This window comes from Vicugna pacos, chromosome 16 (genome assembly GCF_048564905.1).
Source record: "Vicugna pacos chromosome 16, VicPac4, whole genome shotgun sequence".
Classification (NCBI taxonomy): Eukaryota; Metazoa; Chordata; class Mammalia; order Artiodactyla; family Camelidae; genus Vicugna; species Vicugna pacos.
The window spans coordinates 50,688,804-50,701,768 of NC_133002.1; the positions used below are offsets into that span (position 1 = coordinate 50,688,804).

At 40.7% G+C, this 12,965-nt stretch overlaps 1 non-coding gene and 1 pseudogene across 1 annotated transcript; one reads left to right on the forward strand and one right to left on the reverse strand.

Moving 5' to 3' along the window:
* The first annotated feature begins 244 nt into the window (after nucleotides 1–244).
* TRNAR-CCG (transfer RNA arginine (anticodon CCG)) lies at nucleotides 245–317 on the forward strand. The gene has a single exon. It is a non-coding gene; the product is annotated as a tRNA-Arg (tRNA).
* A 3,007-nt stretch (nucleotides 318–3,324) lies between these two features.
* LOC102542356 (elongation factor 1-alpha 1 pseudogene) lies at nucleotides 3,325–7,629 on the reverse strand (annotated as a pseudogene).
* Between the last annotated feature and the right edge of the window lie 5,336 nt (nucleotides 7,630–12,965).

Genomic DNA, 12,965 nt, shown 5'->3' on the forward strand with positions numbered 1-12,965 from the left:
GAGAAGAATCCAAGAGCAGAAGCCACCCCAGAGTTGCCCAGAGCCACCCTTGTTGGGCGGTGAAAACTGCGCGTGCGCGCAGAGACTGTGGCTGAGGGCCGGGCCGAGGGCGCAGGCGCGTGCTGCCGCCGCTGGGGACGGCTCCCAAATCGCACACCGCCCGACGTGAGGCCGCGGAGCGCGGGGGCGGGGCGCGATGATGGCATCACGTAAGAGGACGATGTGAGAACGCGCAGCCTGTGGTGACCCAGTGGCCTAATGGATAAGGCATCAGCCTCCGGAGCTGGGGATTGTGGGTTCGAGTCCCATCTGGGTCGCACGAGGTCTACTTTTGGTGGAGAGGAGAGGCGACGATGGTCACTAACAAAAGTAGATTTTGAAATGTCATTTCAATTTCTCTACAGCGATCTCTAGGTTTGTTGTGTTTACAAATTAGGAAATATATCTCTGTATTTTCACAACACTGCAATTGAAACTGTGCTAGTGAAAGCTAAGATCTGATCCCAAACAGGAGCATTTACTCTTGCTTAGCTTATCTGACCTTTGAAAGGAAAAAGCCTTAGGAAGCACGAACTGTACAGATGGCATCACCTGTTTTTCTGTCTCCCTCTTCAAACTTGAGTTTCACCGTGGGCAGCCACACACGCAAAAGCTCCTTTCCATCCTTATCTCAAGGTGTGTGTGAGCAGATCCAACTGGCTCTAGATAGATGTGTTTCCAGTACTAAGGAGAAGTTATAAGCAACTGTCTTTATAACTGTGTTAAAACATACAAAAATAATAAATATAATTTATGGTTTCTATCCCTAAAGCATTGTGAACCAAGTATTGCTTTCCAGTTGCAGTTGGAACGTAAGGTTTTTGTGTGTGTGTATGTATTTGATTTGCAAATAAGTGTACTAAAAGAAATACAATCAGAGTTTAAGCTTTTCAGACTGGCTTAGTTGACTAGCTTGAAAAGTTTAAGCTCTTCTTGTAAAACTTGTAAAAGAGGAATATCACTGAGTTAAGTCCTACTCTTGAAAAACAACTTAATACTAAATGCAATGTGGTATCCTGGATTTGAGCCTGAAACAGATAAAGGATATTATGAGTGGGGAAAAAACCCAGTGAAATTGAATACATTCTGGAGTTTAGCTACCAGTATTATACCAATGTTGATTTCTCAGTTATGACAAGTGTACATAGTAAAGTAAGATGTTAACATTAGGGGAACTTAAGTGAAAGGTAGATGGGAGGCCTGTGTTCTATCTTTGCAACTTCCATGAAATCTGAAATGATTCCAAAATTAAAAGTTTGCTAAAAAACAAACAAACAAACAAACAAACAAAAACTAAACTAAACAAGCAATGGGGAAATTTAGCTGATACCTTTACCCCCCCTCATTAAGATGAGGAATATGGTGCTGAATTTAAAAACTAGAACACATTAACAAATAACTAAGCCCAGGAGATAATTTCCAGCTCCTGTTCCTGCTATCTCAGAGTAGATGGCCCCATTAGGTCCTTGCATACAGTAGGTGCTCAAAAAATCCGGACTGCATTGTCTCCTGTTTCCAACCTGCAGGCAGCATCTGGGGACAGAGGACAGTGACAATGTCTCTCTGGTTCCCAAAGGCAAGATTGCTCTCATAACACAATGCTCAGCCCCGAGAACTGGGCAAGATGAACTCCTTACAGGTTCTCTGCCCTTTGGGCTTCCCACTGGCCTGCTCACCTGACTCTCCCACCTCATTTCACTCCTTAGACATTCTTCTCAGCCCAGCTCCTTCCCTCTGGCTGGTGTTTTATGGCTCCTTCACCATAGTTCATTTGGCTGAAGTCAGCAAACGTTTATTGAGTGAACCCCTCAGATTCAGGTCATTCAGTGTAAGTTCTACATTTTCCCTGCCCTTCACCTCCATCATCTCCCCTGTTTCTTCCCTTTTCTGTGTCACATGAAGAGATGTCCTTCCTCCAGTCCCAGGCCAGTCCCTCTTTCTGATTTTGCTCTGAACCCAACCCCTGTCTCCTCAGGAAACTTGTCCAACACTTAGTAAACACTCAAAAGATGTAATTTTCCCCCTTGTCTATGTCTTCTCCTTCCATCTACTGGCTCTTTCCTCTGAGTCCAGAACATTCTATAGCTTCTGCCTCCCTTAAAAGCTCAGCCTTGGTCCTGGGCACCTCAGATGAGTCCTGACTACACTCTCTCCACGCAGCCAGACTGTGTCAAAAGGCGGCTTCCATGTACCAGGTGTCTCCTTTCCATCACCTGCCAGGTTCTCCCCACTGCCCTGTTGCCGGTCACACTCCTCCTGGACAGTGACCTCTTAATTGGCAAACTTAAGACATAACTTTCAGTCCTTATCTTGCTTGACTTCACCATGAAGTTTCAAATTCTTGACGAGTCTTTCCTTCTTGAAACATATTCTTTATCAGAAAAATCTCCTTTTCTCAGTTCTCCAGTCAACTTCTCAATCTCCTTTTGCTAGTTCCCTCCTGTTTCTAACAATGGAAACAAATCAGCCAACCCAAGCAAAACAAATGATAATTCATTGGAAAGACATGGGGAAGGGAGGTGCTTACAAGTAGGGGAGCAAAAGTGGAGGACCAGTCTTGGGAACCAGCAAAATCAAGGACACACCAATGGCCTCACAAAAGCAAGAAACTGGAAGTCCAGTGACTCTCAGGGCCAGAAAAGCCTGTCAGGATGCTGCCACGGCTGCCATTCTTGCCCCGCTGTCACACAGCTACAGCTGCGGTGAGTGCCTCTGACAGTTCTCTTCATCCTGGGGCCACTTGCTCCAGAGTCAAGGTTCTGGGAAAAAGTTTGTAACTGACCCACTTGGGTTATAGGTCTTTCTCCTGTTGATTTGTGAGGCCACAGAGGAGTTACCCTCCTGCCAATTCTTCCTGTAAAGGGGAAGAGGTAATTCCTTAAAAGGAAAAAGAGGCATGAATGCCAGCTGACCACGCAAAACACCGGCACATTTCCTGAGCACAGATTTTGTACATTGTATTTGTAGTATTCCATATTCATTGTTCTAGCATCACTGTTGAGTTTAGGTGCTGTAGAATAGGTGTTTTTTTTTCTTCATTCAACTTCGTTTTAGTGGGTCTTAAATTCTCTGACAGATGTTTTTTGGTTCAGTTGTTCCCATTAAAAAGAGCTGGGTTTTCTACCTAATAAAACTAAAAAATGAAAAAAAAAAGTGCTGGTTTTAAGAACGAATAACATAAAGCTGCCACACACACACACAACAAATAGTCCACAAAACATTCTCCTTTCTATCTGAAGGTTTTAGGATGCGTTGTTATCATCGACCAGTCTCATTCTATTAAACTTAAACGGCAAACTGAGACACTTCTGAGATGGTTCTTTCACCGCTGATTAAGATCAGGGTGGCAGGTATTGGGGATAATATCCATTTAGTCTTCTGAGCTTTCTGGGCAGACTTGGTGACCTTGACAGCTCCAGCAGCCACTGCTTTGGTGACACCCACAGCAACAGTCACGTGTCACAAAAAGCAAAATGGCTCAGACGAGGATCTTCAGAGATGCTCTCAATGAATTTGCCAGGACCCTTATCAGTGGTGGCAGCATCACCAGATGTCAAGAATTTGGGGCCATCTTTCACCTTTTTCTAAGAATGATGATCAATCATCTCCTTCGGCTCAGCAAACTTGCAAGCAGTGTGGTCTGTGTGACAATCCAGCAGAGGTGTGTGGCCAGCACTGATGGGCCTGGATGGTTTAGGTAACCACCTGAGTCAGGGGGCCAGCTGCTTCCACTGGTGGGTCATTTTTGCTGTCATGAGCCACAGTGCCACCACAAACATCTTTGACAGACACGTTCTTGACGCTGACACCCACATTGTTCTCAAGAAGAGCCTGGCTCAAATCTTCATGGTGCATTTCAGGAGAATTTCCTTCAGTTGTACCACTGACTGGAGCAAAGGTGATTAGTGTGCTGGGTTTGAAAACACCAGTCTCCACTTGGCCCATGGGGACAGTACCAACACCACCAATTGTGTGATGTCCTGGAGGAGCAGACGCAGGGCCTGTCACCTGGACACGTTGATGGCAGGATGCCATCCCGAGCTTCAGGCAGTGTGGTTCTACTGGTATTGCCATCTCTATGGCTGACTGTCTGTCCCTCAAATCAAGGTGTATTAGCACTCAGCTCCAGCACTATTCCAACCAGAAACAGGCACAAATGCCACTGTGTTGCGTTGGTAGCCTATTTTCTTAATGTGGGTTCTGACTTCCTTAGGAATTTCCTTGTGTCTTGTCTGGCTGCAGGGTGGCCCAGGGGAATCCATTTTGTTAAGACCAGCAATTAGTTGTTTCACACCCAGTGTGTAAGCCACACATTTGGAGATACCTGCTTCAAATTCACCAACATCAACAGCAACAATCAGAACAGCACAGTCAGCCTGAGATGTGTCAGTGATCGTGATTTGATAAAGTCACTGTGTCCTGGGGCATCAATGATGGTCACACAGTACTGGCTGGTCTTAAATTTCCACAGGGAGAGATCATTGGGGAAACCACACTCACATGCAGGTTTCAGATCAAGAAATGGGACATTACTCTCCCCTGCCCTCTCCAATGACTATCTCCTCCCAGGGTGACCAGTAGCCTTATTTCTAACAGCAACAATTAGTTTTGCTTCTTTTTCTGGATCACTTTGGAATTTTAAATTTTAAAGGCTTAGATAAATACAAATATTTATTAGTATTGTATTAGTCCAAATTTTCAAAACTCATTTAAGAATGTCAGGTAGCAGGGAGAGTACAGCTCAGTTGCAGAGTGTGTGCTTAGCATGCATGAGGTACTGGGTTCAATCCCCAGTACCTCCAGAAAAACAAAACCCACCTAATTACCTCTCCTGAAAAAAAAAAAATAAATAAAAGAATGTCAGAAAGTACATCAGAATTAACATTAAAATCCTAGCCAATAACTTTAACATTCAGAATTATCATACTTTAAAAATTTACCAGATTTCAGTATTAAAAACTACAGCAAAATTGCCATTTTTCTCTACTCCTCTCAGAAATCCTACAAAAGCACAGGGAAGATGAGAAGCAGAACCACAAACATCACCATCACTGAAACTAGGAGCCATCTGAAACGCCTCAAGTAAAAGCAGAAAGGACCACCAAAAGCAGTGAGGAACCCACATCCGTAGAGGCGGAGGAGGATGCTCACGGCCGCAGATCTTAGGAAAGGCCAGCAGAGGGCGCTTCTCCAAGGGGAGGGTCGCACCCTGAGAGGCAAAACAATAATCCCTTGTTTGCAATAAGCCTGGGGATGTGTGGACAGCGCCTCGTCCTCACAAGGACAGACACGTGTTCTGGGTATGGATTTGCCTCCCTTGCCTGAAGGGCTTCTGCTAGCACTGCCTTTCCTAGACTTAGACACTGCTGGAACGCGCAGGTCCAGGAACCAAGGAGAGGAGGTGGGAGTGGCTTCTCCCACTCTAACCCCTAATACTTCGCTGGAAGAATGTTCTGCTTTCCTGGCCAGTGATCTGGGGCTCAGTGGGTCCAGAGGTCCTAGTGCCCAGTGGAGAGATGTGCAGGTCAGGAAACACTATCATAACTCTATTCAGTTGGAAGCTGAGGCTGCCCCATGGCCATCTGGGACTCCTCACGCTGCTGAATCAATAGGCAGAGAAGGGGATCCTTGTTATGAGCTGAATATTTATGTTACCCCAAAATCCACTGGTAGGAGCCACAGTGTTATGGTATCAGGAAGTGAGGCTTTGGGAAGTAATTAGTTTCAGATGAAGTCCTAAAGGTGGAGCCCCATGATGTGTACTTATAAGAAGGGGAAGAGTCCAGACAGCTTTCTGTCTCTTCTGTCTCTGTCTCTGTGTCTCTCTCTCTGCCATGTGAGGATACAGTACGAAGGCAGCCATCTGTGAGCCAAGAAGAGAGCTCTCACCAGAACCCAACCACCCTGACACCCGATCTTGGACTTCCAGCCCCAGAACTGTGAGAAATGAATGTCTATTGTTTAAGCCACTCACACCATGGTACTCTGTTATAGCAGCCCTAGCTATAACAGTCCCTTAACTTGGCCTTTGTGATCAATGTGACTATAGAGAGGAAAATGACTCTGCTACTAGTGGAGGAGAAAGGAAATGTCTGGAATCCAAGGATTCGATGGGGGCACATCTTAGTGTGAACTTTGTCCCAAAGACCTGGTCAATGGGAAAGTACAGCAATCTAATAAGGATAGGACCACCAGGAACTCAGGTCCTACAGGAATAAAGATTTGAGTCTCCCTACCAGGCATAGAGCCCTTCCCAGCTGGGCATAGGAGGAACATGGAATACGAGATGGAAGAAGGCAACTTTGATGAACAACTTAGACCTTGTGGCCATTTGTAGGGGAAGCCTCTAACAGCTACACTTTATGTTAACTGGAATTTTTTCCTTTTAATTTCTACCTTATATAAAGAGCGCTGGTAGTAGCTTATGGTTTTGATAGTCCTTGATTCCTAGCTGTATACTCTTGGGCAAGTTACTTAACCTTTCTCTTATCTCTAAACTGAGATAATAAAAGTATAAACTCATATGTGTATACAAAGATTTAATACTCAGAGCAGTGCTCAGTAGGTGCCAGCTATTATTATAATAATTATTGTTATCAACAATAGGTACTCTTATATTTCATTGTAACATTAAACAAGGCAGTTCCCAAATTAGGAAAGGAAAAGTTTCCCAATATTATTATCATTCATTTCAAAGATCATTTATTGAACTACAAACACATATTTATGGGGAATGTTCCAAAATTTGGAATTAGAATGTTTTAAATCCTTCAAAGTTTATTTATAAGATGTCTTTTTACAGTAGTACTTGGCATAGTCATAATAGGACAAACATCCAAGAGAATGGTAGAAACCCTAAGTTCAGCATAATGATGACCTCTGGGAAGGAAAAGAAATTGGATTAGGGAAGGACAAAGGGCCTTCAACTATGTATTAGTTATCAATTGCTAAAATAAATTTACCCCCCAAAGTTAGCAGCTTAAAACAATAAACATTTATTAATCACAGTTTCTGTGGCCCCAGAATCTGGGAGTGGTTTACCAGGTGATTCTGTTCAGATCTGTCAGGGGGAGGTGTCAGTCAAGCTCAGGCCTGGGGCTGCAGTCTTATCTGGAGGCTCAACTGGGAGAGGATCTGCCTTCCAAGCTCGCTTACCAGTTGTTGGCAGACCTCAGTTTCTCACTGGCTGTTGGCTGAAGGCTGTAGTTTCTTCCTTGCCATGGGTCTCTTATGGACATCCTGAGTGTCCTCCCACCATGGCAGCTGACTTTCCCCCAGAGTAAATTATCTTAAAAAAAAGAGAATGTGAACCCACTGTGAGAGTTCAGTCTTTTTATAACCTAATCTTGGAAGTGTGTATTATCACTTACTCCATATGCTATTGGTCACTCAAACCAGTCCTCCTACAATGTGGGAGGGGACTCCCCAGGGTGTGAGCACCTGGAAGTGGGCCTCACTGGGCACCAGGTATCTTGGAGATTGGCTACCACCAACAGTATTTGTAATTTTTTTAATATTAAAAAAATGAAGCATATATGGATAAGTTATTAAGATTTAATAAAACTGGGTCATACTTACACAGGTATCCATTATCTTATTCTCAGTAACTTTCTGAATGTTTGTAACATTCTGTAATAAAAATATTTTCCCCTTAAAAATGCTCAGAGGAAGACACACCTCAAATAACAATGACAAAGAATCCCAAAGACAATTTCAAGAAACAGGCATTTTCACAAAAGTACAAGAAGAAATGGTCCTGGTGAATCAGGAAATTATAAGAAGGGAGTAGACTGAGATGAAAGGACAATGGAATAAACAACAAAAAACAGCTAGCTAGTAAAAATTCCTTATTGGAAGGAGCCAAAGGCAGGACTGATGCTACTGAAAATGAATTCAGAATGAAAAGGGAAAAGGTAAAGAGATAAAAATGATGAGCAAGAAGATAAAATACCTGGACGATACAATCAGATCAGTATTAAGAAAGGAACAAAAGAATAGGGATATTTGTCAAATTTCCACGTTGAAATGGTACGGGTGTACATATAGCCATAGCTCAATATACCTGAAGCAAAATAAAGTCTTATGCACCTGACACATTTGAAGTGCTCCCTGGAAATGAGGAATACCAGTAAAATGAAGATGATGACTAGATTGCTATTATTCAACAGTTTGGAAAGTTCTCATCAATGCAACACAGAAGTTATACAAATATTTGAGAGGAACATTGTAAAATGACTATAACTCAATAAAAAAAAGTTTAAAAAATATTTGAGAGGAAGAGGCAAAGTATCATTATTTATAGATTATACAGTTTTCTGCTGGGAAAACCCAAGGGAATCTATGCGAAATAGTTTGGAAAATTTTGTATATACATGAATTGGGATATAATCAATAAATATGGATATATACAAATCAGTAGCTTTTCAATATACCAACCCAAACCAGTTAGAAAATGTAAAGAGAAAAAAGATCTTTTCCACACTCCCTAAGAAATAAATTTAACAAAAAATGCTTAGAACTTAGATGAAGAAAATGATAATATTCTGACAGAGGGAGAAGACAAAGAAATGTAGAGATATTCCATTTTCATGGCTAGAGAGACAACACATGATTGTTGTCAATTCCTTTATAAATTAATCTATATTTTAATGCAACTTTAGTGCAATTTTAATTCAATGCAAATCCTGTTGGATTTTTTTTTAGTTTAGCAGAATAATCCTAAAGTTCACTTGGGGAAAAAAAGCTCTAATAGCCAAAACAATTTTTGAAAAGAGAGCTATATTATAAGATCACTATAATTATAGCAATGTTCCAATGTGGGCGTATAGACTTAGAAATAAGTAGATGAAGTAACAGAGAAGAGTAGAAAGTCTAGAAATAGACCTACATTTATTAGGAGTTAATACTCTCCATGTTAAAGGTGACATCTCAAATTTGGGAAAGGATGGATTTATTTGCCAGTTGGATTAGACAACTTTCCAGTTATTTGAGAAAAAAATAAAATTAGATTCTTACCTCATACTACATACCAAAATAATTTCCAGATGGAATCAAGATTTAACTACAAGCACTAGAAAAAAAATATACATATAAAATTTTGAGTTAGAGAAAGTTTTTGTAAGCATGACACGAAAGACACAAGAGACATTGTTAAGCAAAAGATGGATGGATTACTATACAAAATTTAAAAGTCCTATGGCCAAAAAAGTCACTCAAAGGTTTAAAACCAAACAAAATTCTGTGAGGAAATATTTGCAATATATATATAGTGGACAAAGGGTTAAAATTCTTAGGCTATAAATAGCTCTTAAAATCATAAAGGAAAATACGATCGTCTTAATAAAGAGACAAAAAATACAAACAGGTCACTAACAAAAGAAATTCAAATGGCCAATAAATCCATGAAAAAATGTACAATATTACTAGCAATCAAAGAAATGTGAATTAAAAGAAAGAGAAAATTTAAAAAAATAAAAACTCTTCAGAATAGCAAGGATATCAAATATTGATGATTTGATATTCCCCTGTGGAGAAATATGCATTATTACATGCCCACACTGAGTAATGGTCAGTGTAAGCTGACACAAGATATCTGGGGGACAGTTCAGCAATATATAGCAAAAATAGTGAAATTATTGTATCTTTTGACTCAGTAATGTAATAGTCTAGGAATTCAGCCATCAGAAATGCTCATGGAATCCAATATTTATTAAAATGAAAAGATGTTGGGAGGAGGGTATAGCTCAGTGGTCAGAGCACATGCTTAGCTCTCACAAGGTCATGGGCTTCATCCCCAGTACCTCCATTAAAGTAACTAAATAAATAAGCCTAATTACCTCCCTCACACACACAAAAAATGAAAAGATGTTACCATAGCACTGAAATTTTAAAAACCATGTCATGACATATGTATATACCATGATCCCATTTTTATATAAAGTAATTATGTAGCATATTTACATGGACATATATGCATAGACAAAAGCCTGGAAACTGATACCAACTCAATTTGATAAATATCAAAATATTTATAGTAGTTATTTCTAGACAGCATGATTATAGTTGATTTTTTTCTTATCTGTAATATCTAATTACTCTGCAATGATACATGTTACTTGTATAAATGTTAAAGGCATTTATAAAGGAATGGAAGACATCACAAAAGAAAGCAATAAATTTGACTATATACACAGTAAACATTTCTTATTTAAGACATCAAAAATTAATAGCTCAAGCTACAGAACACTTCAACACCACAGAATTTCCCTCCTCCCTAATACTCCTTCCAGTCGCTACCCATCCCCAAGGATAACCATATCCTGACTTTTAAATCCATAGATTATTTTGCCTACGTGTGAATTTATAGACATGAAATTACACAGTGTATATACTCTTCTGTGTCAGACTTCTTTTACTTGACATCATGTTTATGAGATTCTTCTATATTTTGCTTTGGTAATTGTAGCTCATTTATTTTCATTGCTGTATAGCAATGAATATGGTTCAGGATTTTCTCCCCAGGAAGTATCTGGCAATGTCCGGAGACAGTTTAAATTCACATAACTGAAGGTGGGGGGAACTACTGGTATCCAGTGGATAAAACCAGGGATACTGGTCAACATCCTATAATGCACAACAAAGAATTGTCTTGCCCAAAATGTCAGTAGTGCTGAGCTGGATAAACCCTGCTCTATAGTATTCCAGCACGTCTCAGTACATCCACTCCTCTGTTGAGGCAAAAATGGAAACAGCCTAAAATGTTCACAAATTACTAATTGCTGAAATGAGGGAAAACTATGCAGTTATGAGATTTCATATCTACAAAGATTTTATAATAATATTTTAACATTTTCCATTGAATAAAACCTGAGTACAAGACTGTATACATGACAGGTGAAACGGGGAAGAACCTCTGTCAGGGTGTAGGATCCAAAACAGTGGGGATCCTCTGGTGGTACCTGTGTGAAAATGCTAAGAAAAAGCCTGGAAGGAAAAACATAGGAATGTTACAGTGATTGCTCGGGTGATGGTGGTAGTTCTTGTGCCTACTCTTTTTTTATTTTCCTTTTTTTTAAAATTTGGTAGGGGGAGGTAATTCAGTTTATTCATTTATTCTTAGAGGAGATACTGGAGATGAACCCAAGACCTTATGCATGCTAAGCAGGTGCTTTACCACTTGAGCTATACCCTCCCCCCTATTTCAAATTTTTAATCACAATAGTGTAGAGTGATAGGAAAATAAAATAAAGAATTAAAAAGCAGCTACTTACCCTTGTCTATGGGAGAGTCCATCTATACGGCATTGAGGTTCTCCAGTACCAGTCGGGCCTCCTTCCCTAGCGCGCCGCCCCACTTCCTGTAGCTGGGTGGACTCACACGCTTTCTCCTGCCACCATGCCTTTGCGTGTGCTGTCCTCTCAGCCTGCAGTGCCCACCCTCCTTGGTCTATCTGGTGAACCCCAATCATTCTTTAAACCAGAGTTTATGTGATGTCTCCTTTCTAACAGGTATAGTTGATTTTTTTTCTTATCTGTAATATCTAGTTACTCTGCAATGATACATGTTACTTGCATAAACGTTAAAGGCTTTTATAAAGGAATGGAAGACATCACAAAAAAAAGCAATAAATTTGACTACATACACAGTAAACATTTCTAACAGGTATAACTTTTGAATATTGTCCTTAACACTATCACTGAATGTTATTTCCTACAGCAGTCTGTGAGCCGCTTGAGGGGAGGATTTATGTCCCAATATTCCAGGACCTAGCCCAGTGCCTGTGGGAGTAAACCTGGCAGCTATCTGTGAAAGCCTGAAGAATCTGGGGAGACCCTGGTCCCAACCAAGATGGTCCTGAAATAGAACCAGAACATGACCCCGATTTACCCAAGGGGGATCCAAAGCAGTTATACTGTACTCTTTTTGAAGAATGATGATAACTGGTATTTCTGGCTTCTAAAACACCTGGAACATAGTGTTTTGATACCAACTGGTGGACTGCAATTCAAATTGGACAGTAACAACCCAGAGTTAGCACAGACCTCACTAGTTAAAGGGCATGATCCAGAATAAGACTGCCCTCATTTCAGAGGACTGCAAACAAATTTAGATCCCTCTCAGGTTCCGCCCCTCTTTCAGGGGCCTCATTTATTTACATCAAGTTTAACGCTGTTAGCAGTTCACAGTCAGACAACAGAGTGAAAGTATTAAATTAGAAAAACAAAACACCTGAAACAATATTACAGTAACAATTAAGAACAAATACCTGACAACCCTGGTAGTGTGACCCACGACTGATGTGTTTTCAATTAAATCCCGTATTGTCTCACTGTGTCCCCTTAGTAATACATACAGGGCCAGGCCCCCCAGATCTCCCCCTCTATGCACCCACCACACATACACCTGCAGAGCATGACCTTTGGTATAAACATTAAACAAGTTTTAAAGAATCTGAATCATATGTTTTAAGAACAAAGTTCTATCAACCACCATGAAATATTCAAACTTATTTTTGCCAAGCGAGCATAAAACTAGGGTTTCTCCAGGGATAGTCATTAGAGAATCAGACTGCAAAGAAGGAAAAGTGTGGGGTCTACCCAGGAGGAGGGGTTCTCAGTCAGCCTGTGCATGGCAAACACATCTCTCAGTTTTGATCGTTCTCTACAACTCACAAAAGTCAGGAAAGTTCTATACTTATGATCAAAATTTTATTATAAAGGATATAAATCAGAACCAGCCAAATGAAGAGACATATAGGGCAAGATCTGGGAAGGTCTCAAAAGCATAGCTTCAGTGTCCTCTCTCCATGGATCCAGGTGTGTTACCCTCGTAGCATGTCAATGTGGTCACCAACCAGGAAGCTCCATTTAGTTGTCACTGGGGTTTCATCAAGCAGTCATGATGAATTAAATCACTGACTATCCGAT